This window comes from Balaenoptera ricei, chromosome 15 (genome assembly GCF_028023285.1).
Source record: "Balaenoptera ricei isolate mBalRic1 chromosome 15, mBalRic1.hap2, whole genome shotgun sequence".
Taxonomy (NCBI): Eukaryota; Metazoa; Chordata; class Mammalia; order Artiodactyla; family Balaenopteridae; genus Balaenoptera; species Balaenoptera ricei.
In genome coordinates this window covers 49,605,692-49,628,208 of record NC_082653.1, presented here as the reverse complement: position 1 = coordinate 49,628,208, position 22,517 = coordinate 49,605,692, and the positions used below count along the sequence as shown (strand labels likewise).

The 22,517-nt window shown below is 48.9% G+C and overlaps 1 long non-coding RNA gene across 3 annotated transcripts; it reads left to right on the top strand.

The window, feature by feature from the left end:
- Window positions 1-919: 919 nt before the first annotated feature.
- Window positions 920-16,648, top strand: LOC132348734 (uncharacterized). 3 transcript variants are annotated; one of them, XR_009497537.1, is made up of 6 exons: window positions 920-1,028; window positions 9,290-9,390; window positions 10,018-10,136; window positions 10,438-10,612; window positions 13,776-13,912; window positions 15,381-16,648. It is a non-coding gene; the product is annotated as an uncharacterized LOC132348734 (long non-coding RNA). The 3 variants fall into 3 exon arrangements; XR_009497538.1 differs by lacking the exon at window positions 10,438-10,612; XR_009497536.1 differs by having other exon boundaries at window positions 10,018-10,612.
- Window positions 16,649-22,517: the final 5,869 nt, after the last annotated feature.

The following is a 22,517-nucleotide window of genomic DNA, read 5'->3' as shown; positions in this document are numbered from 1 at the left end:
TACGGAAGACTTGCCTCGGTGATGCACTTGGACCTCACGGACTGAGAGTGGACGTGCAGCCCGTCCTGTGTAGCTGTAGGAGCACCACCGAGGTCCCCGCTCCCGGGCGGCCGTCAGGGGTGCCATTAATACTCCTGCCAACGGCCAGGCAGGCGACGGGGGTTGTCCACAGACCAGGAAAGGTGGTTGTTTCCTTCAGGAAACAATACAAGGGCCCAGGCTGCACTTTTCATGCCAAACTACTCATGGAAGCCAGTGGGCAGCCGGCCACCCCAGGGTTCTCAGAGCCCAGAGCCTCAGAAGGTGGGTCCACCTGGATGCCTGGCCCAGCTCACAAGGGTGACCCTTCAGTGACAGCACAAAGGGGAGACCTCTGCTCTCTCGTCTGGATGCAGCTTTATCTTTTCTTTCACTAAACCCAGCTCCCCCCGACCTCCATTCACCACCCGCCCCCGCCGCCCCCTGGGAGGTTTCCATCCCCTGTATCTTCCCTCTGGCTTCTGTCCTTCTCTCCTTCCAACTCAGGGATGCCGAAGCTCCCAGGCACCTGGAGCACGCTCAGCCACAAACGACCCTCAGGGACGATGAGGAGTTTCACTCATGATCTGGAAGAAAAGACTGGAGAGAAGGAGGCGGGTTTAAATCAGAAGGTGGCGAACCTTTTTTTGCAAAGGACCGATGGGGACTATTTTAGACCTCACAGGCCCTAGAGTCTATCACAACCAGCCAACTTTGCCGCTCGCTGGAGCACAAAAGCAGCCACAGACAATATGTAAACAAGTAGGTCTGGCTGGGTTCTAGAAAACTAATTACGCAAACAGCCAACGGGCTGATTTGGCCTGCGGGCAGTTTGCCAGCCCCTGGTTTACATGTTCACAGAATCCAACAAGTTAAAATTAGAAGGAACTTAGCCATTCAGTCCAGGGATGGCAGATGGGCTTCAGCCCACCTACTGACTCTGATTCTCAGTCGTGGCTCCTGGCACACTTGTGTTGAGAAGGATTCTGAGGCCAACACTCAGCTCAGAGGTAAAGGGTCATAATTGAATAGCATCCTATGCCATGGGCAGGGAGGGGGCAGTGGTAGCCCCAGTGCCTTGTATTGACCACTTGATTAACTAAACTCCTGCATTTTGTATGTGAATAGCTAGACCCAGAAAGGTCAAGTGACTTGCTCAAGGCTGCACAGCTAAACCCAAGGGAGTTGCTTATTTTTTTTTTAATTTATTTATTTATTTGGCTGTGTTGGGTCTTCGTTGCTGCATGCAGGCTTTCTAGTTGGGGCGAGCGGGGGCTACTCTTCATTGTGGTGCACGGGCTTCTCATTACAGTGTCTTCTCTTGTTGCAGAACATGGGCTCTAGGCGCGTGGGCTTCAGTAGCTGTGGCACGTGGGCTCAGTAGTTGTGGCTCGTGGGCTCTAGAGTGCAGGCTCAGTAGTTGTGGTGCATGGGCTTAGTTGTTCCACGGCATGTGGGATCTTCCTGGACCAGGGCTCAGACTCGTGTCCCCTGCATTGGCAGGCGGATTCTTAACCACTGCGCCACCAGGGAAGTCCAAGGGAGTTGCTTATCAGCCGGTTTCTTCATTTTACTCTGCAGCAGAATGGCAAGTTACATTTATCCCATTGTCTCATCTTCACATCTAAACCAAAGAATTCCCCGAGGCCCCTTTCTACCAAGTTTCCTAGCCTGGCCTCTTGAGAGCTAAGTGACAGAGCCCAGGCCCCAGCTAGTCCTTGATTTGTGAGAATCGACGTTCTGGGGGCTTTCACACCCATCAAAACATCAAATTCGTGATGTTTGAAACATTGAAAGCCACTCCCATGGAGCGCTGCCTGCAGGGTCCTTGTTCATAGTGGGGCATGAAGTGGCCCCCATGATAAGCGGTGGTTTCCCTTCTTGGCAGGAAATATTTCACAAGGTGGACCACTATCTTGTGGTCCCTGCTGGGCTGAGGCTGATCTTGAGCCCACATCCACATTCTGAAACATCAAACTCTGGTATTTCTCACCCGTGGGTCTATTTCCTGAGATTCTAAACGGTTATGAGTATCAGATAATAACAGACAGGGTCTTTATTAATGCCAGCTAGTAAGCAACTGCAGTAACAAACTCAAAACAGGATGCAGGTCGAACTTTTGCAAGAAACTTTTACAACGCCGAACTCTGTCAACGAGGTTATTTTATTTAAAAAGCGGATTGGCCACTGTTACTGCACATCTGGTATCAAAGCTTTGAAATTGTTTGGGCCTCAGTGTACTTGGCTGGTAAATGGAGTAATACTAGCCCCGTGGCCGTTACAGTGGTCAAAGATGTAACAGACTGCGGCATCAGCCCACACCCCCGGGCCGCTCTGAGAGTCACTCATGGCCTCGGCGGACAAGGCTTCCTCCCTCCAGCACCCACGGCTCCCCCTGCCCTGCCCCAGCACGTGCGGCCAGAAGAGCCGGGGAGAGACCGCCCGCAGGTGCAGCCCCCAAGCAACGAGGAATGATGGAAAGGACCCCGGCGTCCTCGCCCCTCAGTAGACAACTCTGTGGAATCGTTTGGTGTGTGAAATTTTATACAGTCTCTCAGAAGGTCCCCAAGGGTGCTTAAGCCCTATTTCCTTCTGTCATGAACACACCCTTCATTGGTTCTCTTCTCTCCTGTCCCATTTATTCCCTTCCTCCCCATGTGTCCTGGGGTCATCTCTCAAATTAACTACCTATACCCAAATCTTTGTCTCGGGGACACACTTATCCTTAGGCTGGCATGAGAATGTGTGTGCCCCCGACCCCACCCTGACACCAGGAAAGGGGTGAGAGGATTAAGCCCTGTGGGCAGCCGTGGGGGGCACCTGGTAAATCCCATGTTGCACTATCAGAGTCAGTGAAGATCAGGAAGCTGAAGTGGGCAGTAGCAGTCATGGCTTTTGCTGTTCAGCATGCTTTCCTAGCCTCCATCTGATGGTTACTCTGGGAGCTCCCTCTCATCCCATGGTCCTGGTGGGGCTGATAATCCCTTCACCACCCCCCTCCTCCTCAGCCACTGCAGTGGGCATGTGACCCAGGGTAGCCAATCAGAACATTTCATCCTCCTGGACACTCTGATGAGCCCAGGCCAGTCCAATCAGAATCCTCCCTGAGGTTAATATGGGATCCTGGGAGAGACTGGATACAAGGCTTGCAAATCAGAATTGTAAACTGAGAAGGTACCCCTGGAGTTGGGGATGCCTGGGATTCCACCTGCCATGAGAAGAGAGCTTGTGTGCAGAATGAGGATAAATAGAGTCAAGTTGAATATGAGAGACAGCCCACATCACCAGAGCCACTGGATCCAGCTGTACCTGAAACCATATTGTCTTTGGACCTTGTGGTTACTAGAACAAACATAGTCCCTTTTTTACTTAATTTGAGTTGGATTTCTGTCACTTACAACCAAAAGGTTTTGGACAAGAGGGAAACATTTTTTAGCTGTGCCTACCTGTGTTAACAAACCAGGTTTGTCTTGACCGACGCACAGCAAGCCAAAACGCTGAAATGCTGAGGTTTGCAGCAAAGAGAATGTTTATTCACAAGGCAGCCCAGCGAGGAGACAGGAGAACAAATCTCAAATCTGCCTTCCTGAACGGAAGGGGCTCCGGGTATTTATGGGATAACGAATAAGGAGGCAGGGTGGGCTGAGGCATGGGGAGCATGGGGAAAGGCGATTGGGAAAAGGTGCAGTAATTGTCATTCTCCACAGGCGTAACTAAGCTACAGGCCTATGCACATTCTGAGGGTGGAGTTTTCAGCCCTCCAATGTCAAAAGGTCACTGAGCCGAACACTCATGCATGCCTGGTTGGACGGAGGTGGTCCTTTCCAGTCTTAACCAGCTCAGCTAGAACTAGACGCAGCTGACCCCAAGTTTCTAAAACACAACTCTTGCAAACATCTTATTGTTTAGGCTCCATGCCGTTTGGAGGACATGCAAGTTTTAAAAAGACCTTGCTTAGTGAAGGCTGGTGAAATGGATTTGACTCATTACTCACAGTTTCACCTGGAAGGATTTCTTTTCCTGACAAAAGCCAAGCTGTTCTGCACTACCCTGTGCCCCTTGCCCCAGCTTCTACTAATGGGCACTGGAGGAAAACAATGTCCTTTAATTTCCAGCACTGCTCAGAGCTAAGTTGGAATTTATCAACTATCTAGTCAATTAGTCAATACTTTATTAGGGATCTTTAAACAATTGCAGAACTGCAGACAGAAGATCTGAGAAGTTAAACAATTAGTGCCAAGTAACTTTCTAATGTGCAATCAGAGGTCAAAAAGAGAGAATCCAGGAAAACCCAAAATAGATATCCATTAGCCACAAGGGATAAGGATATCATCAATTACTTAACATGGAGAGACTGAAGTTACACCCATCTGTATATCCATTCAGTCACCCATTCATCTATTTATTAACAGATATTTATTTAAAGGTGTTATTTGGATTGTGTTTTATTTTGTGTCCCCTCAAAGCAAACCCTGAGACAAGGATTCAAATGCAAGAGGGTGGTTTCTGGTGACTTGCACAGGCCAGCTCTGCCTTTGAACTTCTCAACCATTAATTCCTTGGTGCTGTTTCAGGTGGAACTGTTTTAACCGCAAATATCAGGACACACAAGTAATGGTGGCCTAAGAAATAGTGACACAATTATTTCATAAAATAAGAATCCTGTGGATGTGACAGTTTTGGTGTAGCAGCCCACTGACACCAGGAAAGATCATAGATTTTCCCAGCATTCCTGCACCACCAACCTCAGAGTGTTGGTTTATCACCCTCTTGCTTATCACCTTATGGTCACAAGATGGCTGCTGCAGCTCCAGACATCATAACCACATACAAGTGGGGGAGGGACAATACAGCAGATGGTATTCGAGTTGTTCCAGTCTCCTTCCACTTTAGCACTTTAGTGAACTCCAGCCAGTTTCCAATCGCCTTTACCTGAAGACTTTTTCCGAAAACCACAGAAGGCTACTATACCCATGAGCATCAGATCAGAAGTGACAAAAACTTCATATTCCCCAAAGCCACCCCCAATCAATGACTGAGAAGGAGTTGGTATATAAATACCCTAGCTCCCTGGTCCCTCTGAGGGATGACTCCAAAGCAAATGATTTACACATTTTCCAAGACTTTCCCTACATGATCAAGCTTCAGTCACCCACAGTAGTGCCTATAATGCACCCTTTGTTAGACACCTTCCCTTCCCTGACTCAATTCCCTGACCGCCTACCAGTGTTTCCTGTGATTATTGTACCCGCAAAACTACTTTCCCTCCAGTTCTAATCTCAGGGAATGTTGGGGTTCCCCAAAGTGAGACAGATTTCCCACTTTATCAGGGAGGGAAGATCTTCCCCCAAATCCCCTGGTAGCCTTCCCCTTGGCCAGACTTGGGTCACACGCCTCCCCCACCTGCCTCCAGCTGCCCCAGGGGGAGTTGAAACAGAATCTGACAAAGGGAAGCAGGACAGTTATGCCTCCTGAAGTTGGGCTCACTGCCCCCCCCCCCCAGCCCAGATCAGGGTTTTGTGAGCAAGATGAACAGAACAGGCAATGATTGTTGAGTGGGCAATTATGCAACATCGGGTTCTATTCAATAGTTTTAAATCAGTGCCTGAGACAATAACACAGAAGTCACGCCTGGAATATTTACAGAAGACAGGACACCAGGAGGTGTAGCAAGTGTGCTGCACAAGAGAATAAGGAGCCTCCATGAACCTTACAGAATGATGGACTGTTTAGTGGGGTTAGTGAGGTTTAGTGGGAGTTAGTGTAACTGCCTGTAGCTACGGCCAAAACCAAAAACAAACAAAAACTAAGAAAACAAAAATACAAGTGTTGGATGGAAAAGTGAAGCCTTATCAAGAACACAGTGACAAAGGTATAGGGGTAATTCCGTGTGTCGGCTGCCGGTCTCCACCAAGATCACAGGCTCGCCCCACAAAGAATGATGTTGAGACAGAGAGAAGTGAAAGTCCTGTGCTCCTTGTCCTGGACTGGCATAGCTGGGGATTGGGCACCACCTGTGACATCCCTTGAAATAAGCAGTAACCAAATGGAGTGTACTCAGAGGAGAGTGGCCAGGATGAAGGCAGACCTGGATGCTGCATCACAGGAAAGGAGGCATCTGCTGGAGGGCACGGTGAAGAGAAAACTGTATTAGTGCAGGTACCGGAACTATACAAAGATTTATGCCTCTTCCCGGTGACAACAAATATTTGGGCTTGGCTATATTGTCCTCTTCCGGTCTCAATACTCAGTGTCCAGACAGAGAATCAGGAACCTCTTTAGGTATTTCCAACAGGAGAGATTTAATACAGGGAATTTGTTACAAAGATATTGGAAGGGCTGGAGGTGCAAACAGGGAGAGATCAGGATACCCAGAGAATAATACCTGCAGGAAGCCATGATTACCTTTGGGGCTGGAGGAACAACAGGGAAAATGGGATAACCCAGAGCCCCTGGAGCCACCTGAGCAGGAATCTGCATTATTGCTGCTTCTGCTGGAGGCTCAGTATGCAACAGAAAGAATAAGATTAGCTTCCTCTTCGGCTGCTTTTCTGTATCTGTCCATGCCTCCCCTTGGAGGAAACTCATCAGAAGCCTGCCGGTAAGAGAGCCTGGGAAATGGCACTTGCAGAATTCCAGCCCCTTGGACGTGGCGCGTCAGGTGGTTCACAGAGCAGGGTGGAAGGTGTAGAGAGGATGTGTGGGTGGATGTAAGGAACGTTGTGTAATGGCAGAACTGGACGAGAGAGAGAGAGAGAGAGAGAGAGAGAAAGGACAACCCCACTCTTCCGTGCTGTGTAACGGGCGTTCCAACATCTCACAGGTCATTGGACAAGATGTCCTATAAGGTCCCTTCAATGCATAAAAGTCTCAAACTCCAATTATGTATTATCCACATTCACGTTTCCACAGCTGTCTTCCATGGCAAGGTTTTATGCGTTTCACGGGGTGTGGGGGGTGATTATTTGGCTCCCAGTAGACACCGATCTCCCTGGGAACTGGGCTCACAGCGAACTTCTCATCCTACTGCCTACCTGTCTCCCGGTGCTGCCTTCACCAATGTCATCGCTAGGCTGACGGGCTTCTCTGTGTGCGGGGCTTATTTAAAACTCCACTCTGCTCTTGAAATGCGCCCAGGGTCTTAAAGGAAAGATCCCTTCCAAAAATTGGACAGGCACCAAAATAAAGTATGCAGAAAAATAAAACCTTTTTCTCCTGCACAAAAGAAATTTAAGAGCTCATTAGCCTTAGGAATAAATAGTATTTTCTAATGTGTGAGGCCAGTGGGCAGAACCATGAATATTCATGAGCAATCTCCCTGCCCCTCCATCCTGAAATGAATGTGTTGGAATTCATTCATCTGAATGTGTTGGAATGAATGGTTAGGTACCACCCATTTGGGGGAAAGATATTAACTATTGGTAGGCTGATTGACCAAAAATGCTCTATAAACAGGATTTCTGACATTTTCGTTAGAACTTGTACCACTTTCTGACACAAGTTAATTCCTGGCAAATGCAGTGGAAAAAACTGGCCAAACTACTGATTTCAGATCAAAAATCTGGATCGAGGAGGCTTCCAGGTAGTTTTATAAACTCTACTGTCCACCCCACGCCCCTCCCCACTAAATAACAACTCTTTCCACCATGGCTTTCATGCTGTTCCTCTATCTCCCACCATGTGAGCAGAAAGTCTCATGGGAACCAAACCAGTGTGGCGAGCAGAGCCTCCTAAAGTCTGATTAGGAACATGCCAGTCCTTGTGGACAAAGCCTTGGGGTCTTTCCCTCCCTGAGGGTCTTCTGGGTTTTTTTCAGGGTTGGATTAAGCCAATGGTTCTCAACATTGACTGCATATTAACATCATCTCGGGAGCTTTTCTGTATCGTGATACCCACACTGCAGACTCCCAGACCCAGCAGTGTCTGGGTGTGCACTCGGGGCGCAGCACTTTACCACCTGAGCAATTTCAACGTACAGCCAAGGTCTCTGTGGTGCCTGGTCTCTAAGACACTGCCATCAGTCCCCACCCTTCCTCACACAGCTCCCCCACAGGGAGGGGCAGCATGTTCCTCCACCCCCTGAACCTGGCGGGAGTGATGCATGCCACTCCTGGTCTAGCTTACCAGGGAAGTGGCAGTTTCTGCTTTCTTCCCCCTGGAATGTTTGCTCTTATGACGGTTCCCACTCAGAAGCCGGCTGCCATGCTGTGAGATGCCCAAGCCACACAGAGAAACCACATGGTGGGGAGGGGGTGTCAAGGAGACAGCTAATCATCAGCTGCCATCCACGTGTGGCAACCCTCTGGGGGGTCCAGCCCAGTCAAGCCTTCAGATGCCCGCAGTCCCTGTTGACATTGACAAGACGAAAGTGAAAGCGCCCTGCTGAGCCTAGTCTATCTGTAGAAGCGTGAGAGGGAATGAATCATTATTTGAAGCCAGTAGGTTTGGGGTTATCGTCTGCCAAACAGCAATGGTCAGATGGAACCACTGAGAACCACAGAATCAAGGGGCGCCATCCACAGGTAGACACTCTCCTAAGATACCTACTGTCCCCAGGGCAGGAGGACACCGTCTGCATCTACAGGGCCCCAGCCCCATCCACACCCTGAATCCCGCCCACTCCCACAGCCTGCTGGGGCAGGGGCAACACAGAGAACAGAGGGGAATCACTTCTGTCCAGGGAGAAGCTAACCAACAGGTGTTCCCTTCTGGTCCAAAGATGTATTTGGTCTACTTTTAATTTTACTACCAGTATTATTAATTTTTATATAGTGTGTTATAATTCATAGAGTTCTCGATCCCACTGGGTCCCTCCTGATACTTCTGGAAGGGAAATACGATCAACAGTCAATTTTGCAGATGAGGGAGCCAAAGGCTCTGAGAGATTATGTGACTTTGCCCAGATGGCATAGCCGGTAAGTAGAGGGATTGGCCTTGAGTCCAAGCCAGGGCCTTTTCCCACTATGCTATACTGCTTCTCTGTTTTGGAAAAAACAAACATAAATAACATTTGGAGTGTGTGGTAGAAAGTGCTGGTTGCCATTCAATATCTGTTCTCCCTTTCTGGCACAATAACAAAACATTGATTATATTCAGGGAAAGAATGTATCCAGACAAACTCACATTTCCCCATCTCTCTTGTAGCTAGGTGTGGACATGTGACTAAGTGAGATGTAAGCATGGGTGTTGGTGGGGCTTCCAGGAAACCTGCTTCAAAGACACTTGTCTCAATTAAGAGAAATACCTCTTTTACCTTTTGTCTTTCTTCCAGACTACAGTTCATACAATGGTTGGAGCTCCAGCAGCCATATTGGACCACGAAGACACTCTGAGGGCAGAAACTACTTGCTACAGACAGTGGAGCAGAAATACGTAACAAGCTTGGGTTCTGCCCTGGGTTGCCTACTTCTAAACTTACTAAGTGAAAGAACAAATGCTTGGGGATTTAAGTCATTATTTCTTAGATCTCTGTTACAGTCAACTGCAATTTCAAGTTTATAAAATTGATTGTTAAATTCTAATTGAAGTTACAATTTGATGGTACAACTAAATCTTAGGGCACCAAAAGTCTATATTCCATCCTAGGGCAACAGAGCCTTTACAGTAAGGTTTTGATTCCAGCAGGCATGTGTACACCACAGGGGGAAAGGTGGGTCTGCCATAGAGTGGATGTGCAATTTATATTTGTTAGATGGACAAAGACTTCTGTAGACATCAATTGTGCCCATTTCTGGTCACCACACCTCTGTTCCCTGGCATCCTTTTAAGGACTTGAGAAATGTATCACATGAGTGACTTTGTTTTTGGCCCAGGGAGAGCAAGAGCTAGGTTTTCTGGAGAAAATCAGCCTCAGCCCTCAGTCCCCAGCAGCCTTATCTCCTGTCTCTCCTGGTGGCCTTGAATTTGCCTTTGAACTTAATGTTATACTCATGGAGATTTTTAAAGATGCTTGCATGATTGCATTCCTGTGACTTTCCGTGATAAGAGTTTGCTGTTTAGGTTGGGATCCGCAATGAAGTCAAGAGGAGCATCCTGAACCCAACCAGAAGCTCAGCCCAACCACGCCCAGCCAAACCCACTAAAGATTAAGCAACTGCAGCCAAACTACTGTCTCATGGGTATGAAGTTAAAAGGTTGTTGATGTAAACCACTGAGATTGTGGGGTTGTTTGTTATGCAGCATCATCACAGAAGTGGCTGACTCATACACCATCCATTCAGATAGCTGTGCAGGAAACCTGAATGCCACCCTTCTCTCCTGCCTCTCCCGCATGACTCATATCCAGTCCCCAAGCCCTAAATGCTCTTCCAAGCCCTCCCAGCCTCTCCAACCCTTCTACCCTAGACCAGGCCACATCTCTCTGCACTAGAGCTCTTTTCCAGTGGCCTTCCTGCTTTTAAACCACCCCTTTCTCTCTAGATGCCGGTGAGGTGTCTGAAGTGCACATCAGATCATGGCCCTCTCTCACCTGTGATCCTTCTGGGGGTTCAGTTGGGGCATGACCAGGGACTTCTGTGAATACATGCCATCCCTCTTCCTGGGATGCTCTCCACTCTGAACCTAATCCAGCTCCAGTTCCCACCGTGCAGAGCTGGTGAGCTCCTTCAGACACTCTCCTTGACTCTGCAGTGTCTTGCTGAGCGCTGTCCTACCCAGTGCCCCATCCTGATCCCCAGATCACCCTTTAGGACACTGTTAAAATTGCCTGTGGCTTGTCCAGCTTGCCCATAAACTGTGAACTCCCTGAAGGCAGGGCCTGAATACATTTCCCCAGAATAAACTCTGTGAACATGTCCAGCCCAAAGGCTTGAGCCACTGCCAGCAAAGAGCCGATCCAGCATCATCTCGTTCTGGAGGAGGCACCAGCCCTCCAAGGCAGTGGCTCAGCTCTGCCTGGAAGCAGTGGGTCTGGCTAGAAAACTCGAGGCAAGAGGGGGGGGAGGAACCAGGGAGTGAGAAAAAGCATATTTCGGGGGAAGAGGGAAAGACAGAGAGAAGAGGAGGGGCAAGAAGGAGAGAGTGAGAGGGCAGAGCTGAGGCTACAACCAGAAAGAGCGGGAAATATAGGCGGGTTTCCATATCCTCGGGCTCTGCTTCCGAGATTCAGCCAACCGCGGAATTCAAGGCTGGTGGGTCCGTGGATGTGGAACCCGCGGATACGGAGGCCAGCTGTCCTACATCGTTTTATATAAGGGACTTGAGCATCTGCGGATTTAGGTATCCACGGGGGTCCTGGAACCAGTGTCCCTCAGATATCAAGGGATGACTGTATAAAGACGGTCATGAGGACGTTTGGGGAGAGAGAAGAGCCGGCAGGAGAGAGGCCTGCTTCGTGGTCAGTCTCCCTTCCAGCTCATGCCTCTCAACTCCCCCACAGAACTGGCTCAGGCCATGAGTGCAGTTGGCTCGGGCCTCCAGTTCTGGTGCCAGAAACATAAACCAGAGAGTGAGAGAGGCTGGGGCCCAGAGGAGGCGGGCTGGGCGCCCAGCACAGAGGATGCAAGGCCATGGGGCTCTTCTCCAGCTGCCCCTGAGGTAGGCCAAGAATTCTAGTCTCCCAAGACCAGGAGAAGCCAAGGGGACATCAGGACAGCCGAGGGCCCTGGTGCAGAGGGCTGCACCATGGCAGGAGGGGCTCCAGGCCAGGCCCCGCCAGGATGTGTGAATCCAAGCTGTGTCCTGGGAAGGTCTGGACCTGCCAGAATGTATTTGCAGAGCCCACATCTCAGGCAGCTCAGGACAGAAGAGGTTTTGTCCCTTAGGAGACTCTGAGTCAAGCTGCTGGACCGTCCCAGTGACTCAGCCTGGGGGCTCGAGAAGCACATCTCCGAGGCACACCTGGCTGGAGTGTCCAGATCCGTGAATCATCAGAACCACCTGGGGGTTGGGTGCCTTCCAAAACTACAGTCCCGGGCTCCACCTTGGAGACCCCGAGTCCACAGAGCTGGGGAAGGTCTGGCAAACTGTGTATTTTTTTAAACCTCCCAGTGATTCCGAGAGGCAGCAAACTCAGGAATCATTGATCTAGAGCAGGGATCACCAAACTTCTTCTGTCAAAAGCCAGACTGTGAATATTTTAGGCCTCCCAGGCCAATGGGTCTCTGTCTTAACTACTCAGTCTGCAGGGTGGTCCCACAAAAGCAGCCACAGGGCTTCCCTGGTGGCGCAGTGGTTGAGAATCTGCCTGCCAATGCAGGGGACACGGGTTCGAGCCCTGGTCTGGGAAGATCCCACATGCCGCAGAGCAACTAGGCCCGTGAGCCACAACTACTGAGCCTGCGCGTCTGGAGCCTGTGCTCCGCAACAAGAGAGGCCGCGACAGTGAGAGGCCCGCGCACCGCGATGAAGAGTGGCTCCCGCTTGCCACAACTGGAGAAAGCCCTCGCACAGAAACGAAGACCCAACACAGCCAAAAATAAATAAATAAATTAATTAATTAAAAAAAAAAAAGCAGCCACAGATGATGCAGAAATGGGTGGCACTGCTGTGTAAACTTTATTTATGGACCCTGAAATTTGAATTTCATAGAATTTTTACATGTCATGAAATTAAAAAAAATTTTTTTCCCCAACCACTTCAAAAGTAGAAATCACCCTGAGCACAAATGAAGTGGTGGACAGGACTTGGCCCAAGGGTCGTAGTTTGCAGACCCCAGCTCTAGACCAGAGCTACTATGAAGAATTACATGTAGATGTTGAGAGCAAGAGTTTAGAAACTTTCAGAGCAGTTTGGCGTTGCTGTGGCACCCAGGCGTAGTGTGGAGGGCTCTGAGCAGCCGGTGGGGCGATGGCGAACACGCTGGTGAGCTCACGTGGCACGTGCTCCTGGTCTCGAGAGGGAGGACCACCTGTGGTCAGGGGCAGGTGATGGGTTGGAATGTTTAAAAACTGGTCCTTCACCCCAGAAGTTTTGAAAAGCAGTGATCTAAATTATTCCTTTGACTTCAGGTAGGATCCAAATCCTCCTTAACCTTTACCGAACCATGATCTCTAAGTCCCCCTAAAATCTGCGGCCACCACTACAACAGACAAAACAAATCATGCAAGGAAAGAAAGAGCTGAAAAGGAATATAACAAACGGTTAGTGAAAATTCTTGCAGCAGAGTGACAGTACATATTATTTCTTTGTATTTGTCTGTTTTCCATGTTTTCTGTAAGGAACATGTGTGAATTTTATCATTGAGGGTTTTGGGGGTTTGGGTTTATTTAAAATAAGAAATGGCTTTACAGAAATTCTCTGGAGACTAATCTCTCCATTGGACAACCCTTCACAGTGTCTACCAGCCCTTCAGTCAGGAGGTTCTCTGTTGTTTTGTTTGTTTGTTTTTGTTTTTTAAAATTTATTTATTTATTTTTAGCTGTGTTGGGTCTTCGTTTCTGTGCAAGGGCTTTCTCTAGTTGCGGCGAGCGGGGGCCACTCTTCATCGCGGTGCGCGGGCCTCTCACTGTCGTGGCCTCTCTTGTTGCGGAGCACAGGCTCCAGACGCGCAGGCTCAGTAGTTGTGGCTCACGGGCCTAGTTGCTCCGCGGCATGTGGGATCTTCCCAGACCAGGGCTCGAACCCGTGTCCCCTGCATTGGCAGGCAGACTCTCAACCACTGCGCCACCAGGGAAGCCCCTCTGGTTTTTTATTTTTCCTTAAATTTTTAGTGGAGTCTAGTTGATTTACAATGTTGTGTTAGTTTCAGGTGTACAGCAAAGTGAATCAGTTATACGTATACATACATCCACTCTTTTTTACATTCTTTTCCCATATAGGTCATTACAGTGTATTGAGAAGAGGAAGTTCATTTTTATATTTAATCCACGTCTAGAGAATCAGGGAAGAGAAAGAAGAAAATGGAAAACACATGCTGTCCCTCTGACTGCAGAGATCCAGTTCTTGTTATTCTTTGGTATTTTTACCATGAGGTTCATGGGTGGGGAGCAGGTGGGGTCAGAGTAGAGATGCCGCCAGTGGTCAGGAGTCCACGACTGTGAGGCCCGAGGGAGCAGAGAGCTTCCTGCGCTGACCATCTCAACCCCAGGGCGTCTGCTGGACCCTCCCCAGTGAATGCCTGTCAGGAGATCTGAGAAAGAGTGTGCTAGAAAGTTCAGGGCAACACCACCTCCTTCTAGGGAAAAACCCAAATGCTGAGGGATCACGGGCCTCCGTGGACCGGGGTTCAAACCCTGACTTGACCACTTTTTTGCTGTGAATTTCAGGCAGAGCAGTGGAGCTTGCCGAGCCTCAGTTTCCCCCTCCAAGACAATGGGGGTAAATAGTGCGACCCCAGCTCCTTAGCAGGGAGTCATGGAGAGCAAACTCCTGACACAGGTGGGCTCGGAGATGCTAGTTGATTGAGGTCAAGGTCATTACCCCAGGCAAAGGGCAGGACATGATAACTTCTTCGACTTGAACTGGCTCTTCGAGAAGACATGAGCTGGGAAGAAGATGCTTTCTTTCTGGGCTCCAGCCCTGCACGTGTGTGCACACATTTGACTCTACCTATACGGCCGCGAATACCGCCAGAGTTCAGGATTTCCTTTGCTCAAGATCTGCACAGTCCAATTTTGTAACCACATGTGGCTACATGTAGCTATTTAAACGTAAACTATTTTGATTTAAATGAAATTAAAAAATACTGTTCCATGGTTGCACTGAGCACATGTCAAATGTTCAGTAGCCACATGTGGCTGCCATCGTGGACAGCACAGATGAAACCCTGCCCCCATCCCAGAAGATTCCATTATTCAGAGCCGTGCTAGTGGCTCAGCGGGACCCCAGAGGACAGCCCCTAGACAGTGAAGGATTCTGGTGACGATTTGTGCTCTCATTTCTGCAACAGCACCTTCTCTATTTGAAAACAAAAATCTACAGAAGTGCCATCTCGTGTCTGGCATATTTGGGGGATGAGCAAGCAGACCCCCGGGTGGGTGAGGTTGGCGACCCCTGCAAGCATCAGGCCCCGAAGCCGAAAGAGGCTTCTGCTCACGGGTTGACTGCTCTTAAAAAAATAACCAATAAGGAGGTGGTGCTTTTGTTTTTTTTAACAGAAATATTTTAAGGAATCTGTTTTCAAAATGGTTTGGTGCTATTCACAGGAGGGAAAGAGAAAGGGCGGCTCCAAGCAGTGAGGACGCTGAGCCACCCGACAGCTCAGGGGCCAAGACGGCCTCCGGACGTCCCCAGATCCTCCCTGGGGCCCCAGGTTCTCTTGGCTCCAGCTCCAGGTTCTCAGTGGTACCCGGACACGCTGGGGCTCCCCTGGACAGTAGGATGGATCCAGCTCTGCTTCTCCAACCTTCTCCTGAGGGAGCTTGGGAATCCTGATTTCTAATCCTGATCTCAGATGTGGTCTGTTCCTCCCTCGGGACGTGTAGGTACTGTCGGCGTCCTCAAGCTGTGCCACCCCTGGGAGCTCCAGCCACACCCAGCTGCCAGCACCAGCCCAGCTGAGCTGAGCGATGTCTCTGGCTAAGCCCGTTCCACCCACACTCAGGCGTGGCCATCAGAAATGTACAAATGTTGTTCAACAGTGCACAGTCGTGCAAATACCCCGCGCCCTCGCCCCCTGGGCTGGGGGTGGTGGTGTAGCTCTGTGGACCCGTCCCAGATGCCCCAGCGTGCCTGAGCTCAGCTGCCCACCTTGGTCACTGACCAACCCCACCCCCTTCGTCACCTCCCTCCCTCTCTGTCCCCCTGCACACAACCCTACCGCTCTGTCCTGGGATCACCTCCCAAATAAACGATTTGCCCTCGAAACGTTTGTTTCAGGGTCTGCTCCTGGAGAGCCCAACCTAAGGCAGAGACCAAATCCCCAAACAGTTCAAGAGCAGCACCAGAAAGTTCTAGAATCAAGAGAGAAACGTGTGATTAAGATGGAAGGGGGAGGTGAGAATCCACAGAGTTCTGAGCGATTTCTCAGCGAAGGAGCCGATCATCTGGGATTCCCATGGCTCAAGGGGATCCCCGAGATTCAAATATATCCTTCTAGACACTCCAGGGGGTTGAAAGGAGAAAGGGACCCATGCGTCTGCCCTGGAGGATCAGTTTAAACGCCCTCCCCATGAGGGGCCCAGATCCCTAGCACAGGCCCAGCCCACCGAGCCAGGTCCAGTCAGCCAGGTTAGGGGAGACCCTCACGAGCCTCCGTGGGCACAGCACTCACTGGAAACCAGAAGGGACAGGTGCCAAACGCGGGACAGTGTAGCCCCAGAGTCAGGGGGTCACGGGAAGGAAGGAGGCCACGTCCTGTCCTGGTCCCTGTGCAGGGGGGCCAGCGGGCTGCCCTCGCCCTGTCTCCTCTCCACAGAGAGACGACCCCCTTGCTGGGTGGGGTCAGAACACCCCCCAATGCCTGCACCCCAGGGCACAGCAGGCTGGCAATTGGCAGAAAGGCCTCCTCACCAGGCGCATCCATAGCTCGAGAGCAGCCGTCATCTGACGGAGAAGTGAGAGCCTAAAACTGTCCTCTATGTATGAAATAGATAACTAATAAGGACCTACTGTATAGCACAGGGAACGCTCCTCAGTACTCTGTAATGGCCTATGTGGGAAAAGAATCTAAAAAAGAGTGGATATAGGTATATGTATAACTGATTCACTTTGCTGTACGGCAGAAACTAACACAACATTGTAAATCAACTATACCCCAATAAAAATTTTTTTAAATAAAATAAAACTGTCCTCGTCGGCTACATTTTGGTGTTTCTGCAAAAGCATTCAGTGAACCCAGGGTTTCCTCTTGCTGCAGAGCTGCATTGTTATGTCTGGTCACCCACGGACTTTTCCAGACTGTCTGCGTCCCTGCTTCCAGAGTGGCCTGTGGGAGGAGCTGGGTCAATGGCACGGACAGCTCACTGCCTAGATTATTGGGCTGTTCTGGGTTTTAGCTTTGAATTTTGAACTAATTTTAGACTTAGAGGAAAGTTGCAAAAAATAATACAGAGAGTTCCCGTATGTGCCTCATTCCGCCTCTTCCCACGTTAGCGCCTCACATCACCCAGCATGGTTGTTAAGGACAGAAAATTAGCATCAGTGATTCAAGTTAACATCTGGTAACTGAGCTGCTGACAGTACTAAATTTCACCTTTCTTCCAATAATGTCCTTCTGGTGCAGAATTTTATCCACGATCCCACATTTCATTCAGTGGTTGTTTCTTCTTAGTCTCCTCTAGTCTGGGACAGATATTCTGTGTTTCCTGGTCTCCAAGGACCTTGACACTTAAGAGTACTGGTCAGTTATTTTGTAGAATGTCCTTCAACTTTGGTTTGTTCAATGTTGTCTCATAGTTGGAGTGAGATTATGCATTTTTTGGCAAGAATTCCATTAAAATGATCTTGTGTCATCATGTCAAAGGATTCATGATGCCAATATGTCCTAATACTGGTGATGTTAACCTTGATCACTAGGCTAACACTGTGTCTACCAGGTTTCTCCGCTATGAACGAAGTTGTATAAGATATACTCTTGGGCGCCTGGCTTTTTTTTTCTCAATACAATAACAAGTTTTTGAGATTCAACCATACTGTTGCAGGTATTATTTGTTCCTTTTCATTGCTGTAGAGTGTTTCATTGTATAAATATACCACCACTCCTCTCTACCTCTAGGAGAGATGGGAAGCATCAGCATCTCCCTCTCCATTGCCTGCAGCACTTTTGGGGTTGGTGCACTGAGTACAGTTGTACAGTGCACGACCTGTGCAACTGGACATGGCAAACTGTGATCCAAGGACTACCTGAATTACAATCCAGGGCCTCTGATTTCTTTACCCCAGGGGATTCTACTGCATAATATTATTTGGAAACTCAAGGTGAAGCTCATGCTCTGGCATAGCAGTATGGTATAGTGGTTATATTCATGAACTTTGAAATCTGACTCCTGGTTCAAACCTTGTTCTTGACACTCATGAGCTAGGTAAACTTGAACGAGTTATTTTTCACTGTGACTGTTCCGTCAGTCAAAGATGTGATGTTGGTAGTACCTGTCCTATAAGCCTATTCCAAAGATTGAATGACATTTTTTAAATAGATCTTTATTGGAGTATAATTGCTTCACAATACTGTGTTAGTTTCTGTTGTACAACAAAGTGAATCAGTCATATGCATACATATATCCCCATATTCTCTCCCTCTTGAGCCTCCCTCCCACCCTCCCTATCCCACGTATCTAGGTCATCGCAAAGCACCAAGCTGATCTCCCTGTGCTGTGCTGCTGCTTCCCACTAGCTAACTATTTTACATTCAGTAGCGTACATATGTCGATGCTACTCTCACTTCGCCCCAGCTTCCCCCTCCCCCTCTATGTCCTCAGGTCCATTATCTATGTCTACGTCTTTATTCCTGCCCTGTCACTAGGTTCATCAGTACCTTTTTTTTAGATTCCATATATATGTGTTAGCATATGGTATTTGTTTTTCTCTTTCTGACTTACTTTACTCTGTATGACAGACTCTAGGTCCATCCACCTCACTACAAATAACTCGATTTTGTTTCTTTTTATGGCTAATATCCCATTGTATATATGTGCCACATCTTCTTTATCCATTCATCTGTTGATGGACATTTAGGTTGCTTCCATGACCTGGCTATTGTAAATAGTGCTGTAATGAACATTGTGGTACATGTCTCTTTTTGAATTATGGTTTTCTTAGGGTATATGCCCAGTAGTGGGATTGTTGGGTCATAGGTTAGTTCTATTTTTAGTTTTTTAAGGAACCTCCATACTGTTCTCCATAGTAGTTGTATCAATTTACATTCCCACCAACAGTGCAGAAGTGTTCCTTTTTTACCAGCATTTATCGTTTCTGGATTTTTTTGATAATGGCCATTCTGAACAGTATGAGGTGATACCTCATTGTAGTTTTGATTTGCATTTCTCTAATAATTAGTGATGTTGAGCATCTTTTCATGTGCTTCTTGGGCATCTGTATGTCTTCTTTGGTGAAATGTCTAGTCACCCAAGTCCAGGACAGAGAGAGTCCCATACAGGATGAACCCTAAGAGAAACACACCAAGACACATACTAATCAAACTAACAAAAATTAAATTCAAAGCAAAAATATTAGAAGCAGCAAGGGAAAAACAAGCAATAACATACAAAGGAATCCCCATAAGGTTATCAGCTGATTTTTCAGCAGAAACTCTGCAGGCCAGAAGGGAGTGGAAGGATATACTTAAAGTGATGAAAGAGAAAAACCTACAACCAAGAGTATTCTACCCGGCAAGGATCTCATTCAAATTCGAGGGAGAAATCAAAAGCTTTTCAGACAAGCAAAAGCTAAGAGAATTCAGCACCACCAAACCAGCTTTACAACAACTGCTAAAGAAACTTCTCTAGGCGGGAAACACAAGGGAAGAAAAAGACTCACAAAAACAAACCCAAAACAATTAAGAAAATGGTAATAGGGACATACATATCGATAATAACCTTGAATGTAAATGGATTAAATGCCCCAACCAAAAGACATAGACTGGCTGAATGGATACAAAAACAAGACCTGTCTATAAGAGACCGACTTCAGACCTAGGGACACATACAGACTGAAAGTGAAGGGATGGAAAAAGATATTCCATGCAAATGGAAATCAAAAGAAAGCTGGAGTAGCAATACTTGTATCAGATGAATGATATTTAATTAGAAGAAAGCATGGTGTCTGGCATATAATAAACACCCAACAAATATTGTTATTGTTGATAACATCATTGTTGTTTTTATTATATATGAATTAGTAATAATATTATAAGACTTCTCACTTGCTTTGCAACCTCCATGGCCTAGCCAAGTTGACACAATTAACCATCACAGTGGGCTACAGTTTGTGGCTTCCATTCACGTAGAGGGTCTCAAAACTCAAAATCCCTGCAGCAGCCAGTGCAGTGACTAAATGAGGGAAGTAGTCAGGTGGGGCTTCCTCCTGACCTTGGGGAGGAGTGGGGACTGTTGCTAACTAGGGAGCCCATGCTTTGCCCCAATCCACTCTCACGTGGGAACATGCACCACCCGGAGTGCCAGACACACCAATTTTTTTCCAGAAATATTGAAATACGGATTTCTATGTGAATTCTTCTATTTCTTTAATGATGGCAACTAACTAATTTTTTTAAATATGCGCAGGCCAAACAAATCCAAGTGTAGAAGTACCCTTCGGCAGCTCATTTGCAATCAGAGTCACAGGATCTTGCTGGATCTGTCAGATTCCTTGTTTTACTGATTCATGGAACTTTTGGTAAATAAAGGGTAGCTTTGTAGAGGAGGTAGTAAGTTCTTTCAAAACAGGATTTCTCTGAAAACCCAGAGCATTTTAGTGATCACGTTTTAGTGTGGATCAGAATCACCTGGAAGGCTTGTTAAAACACAGGTGCTGCGTCCCACCTCTCATCTCTGCTCCACTGGATCCAGAGTGAAGGCTAAGAATTCGCATTTCTAACAAGTCCTGCTGGCCCAGGGGCCAGACTCTGAGAACCACTGGTCTAGAGGGAAAGGAGAACATGGGTGGATGTCATGGCAACATGACAGGGTAGAGCCTGCAGTGGGGGCAGCTGGGTGGTCATCCTCTTCGAGGTCACTAGGTCATGGCGGTTCTGGGCTGTTACTTTGGGTTCGCTCGGTTCTCAGTCCTGCCCGCCTCCCCCTCTGGGGTCCTGTTCCTCAGAGCTCCGTAAGGAAAGGTGAATGGAGGAAGGTGAGGTGAAGGCACCTCCTACAAGATTCTCCCCCCCTCCCCGTGAATGATGCCCTGAGGCCCAGGGGCCTGAGAATGAGCCTTCCTGGTCCATCTCTGATGGTTGCACAACAATGAGTGTACTTAATGCCACTTAAAAACAGAAAAATAGGGGTCTTCCCTGGTGGCGCAGTGGTTGAGAATCTGCCTGCCAATGCAGGGGACACGGGTTCGAGCCCTGGTCTGGGAAGATCCCACATGCCGCGGAGCAACTAGACCCATGAGCCACAACTACTGAGCCTGCGCGTCTGGAGCCTGTGCTCCGCAACAAGAGAGGCCGCGATAGTGAGAGGCCCGCGCACCGCGATGAAGAGTGGCCCCCGCTTGCCGCAACTAGAGAAAACCCTCGCACAGAAACGAAGACCCAACACAGCCAAAAATTAAAAATAAATAAAAAATAAATAAATAAATAAAACGGAAAAATAACCAGGAAAACGATAAACTTTATGTTACGTATATTTTACTACAATAAAAAATATACACGTGTGTGTGTGTGTGTGTGTGTACTTTTCTGACAATTTGCTATAGCAGCCCAGGGAAACTAATACACCTTCCATGAATGTTGGCCGAAAAATAAAGGGAGAAGGGGAAGATGCTTTAGCAGGTGATGAGTAGTAGAGAAAAAGCTCTGACCTATGTCTGTGCGTCTCACACCTAAGCCAGCCTCCCCAGCTACGGCGAGGTGGTGTCTCCTGTACTAGAAACCCTCATCCCAGCCTCCTCCAAGTCACTTGACCCCGTGGCTCTTGGAGAGCTGGCTGGGGGACAACTCCGGGCCCCCAGGAGGCCAGGGCTGGAATTCGCAGGTCGCATTCTCTGGGTGGGCCCCATAGCCCCCACAGGAAAAGGAGCGGCAACCCCCTCAGAGTCCCTGCACGTCGCAAGAGGGTGAGGGTCCGGCTCTTAGCCCACCGACCCGAACGGAAGCCGAGTGCCGTCTGCCAGGGACACCGCAGCCACTGTCGCCCCGCCCCGCAGGGAACAGGGCCTGCCTCCTGGTCGCTCCTCCCTGGACGACTGGCCCTGCCTTTGCTGGTTTGGGTCCAGTGGAGGCCTCTCTCCGTGGCTGAGAAACGGGAGGAAGGAGATTCACTCCAGCTGTTCTTAGATGCCGCCAACAGCTGTCTCCCCGCCGTCTGGTCTAGTCTCTGCCCCCTTCCCCTTCGGGGGCATGAATTAGGGTCTCTGCAGCTCAGCCAGGTGGGCTGGGTCTACCCGCGCTCATTCAGGCCCGGGCACCTGAGTTAGGAGGGGCCACAGCCACCGCGTCACAATGACCAGAAAATCAAGAAGAATGAACTCGGAGCCTCTCAAGAACGCCCCCCCTCCACTCTGTGAGGAAGAGGCCGCATCAGCAGGGACAGAGGCTCCGCCCATGAGGTCCCTGGCGGAGCCGGTGCCCTGGCAGCCCCGCTCCACACGCTTTACCTCATGCGCTCAGAATGTCCTACCGAGAGAGGAGAACACGATCTGGAGTCCACCTCTGGCCACAGAGAGGACAAGCGTCACTGCCACGTGGTTCCCCAGAAGGCTGGAAAAAGCTGGGGCTCCAAATGCCTACCGCCTCTCCCCAAGGCTGACTTCGGAAAGAATCTCCCACATCCCGAGCTCCTGTCTCCCTTTGATTCTTTCTTTAAATCATAACCAAGTATTTCTTGAATTTTTCCTTTGGCCAAGAAACACAGGCCTCCTGACCAGCACCCCAGCCCCATCCACCCCTCTGGCCTGGGCCCCAGCCGTCCGGGCCCCTTGTTAGCTGGCAACGGGGCAAACAGACCCCTTACATGTGGAAT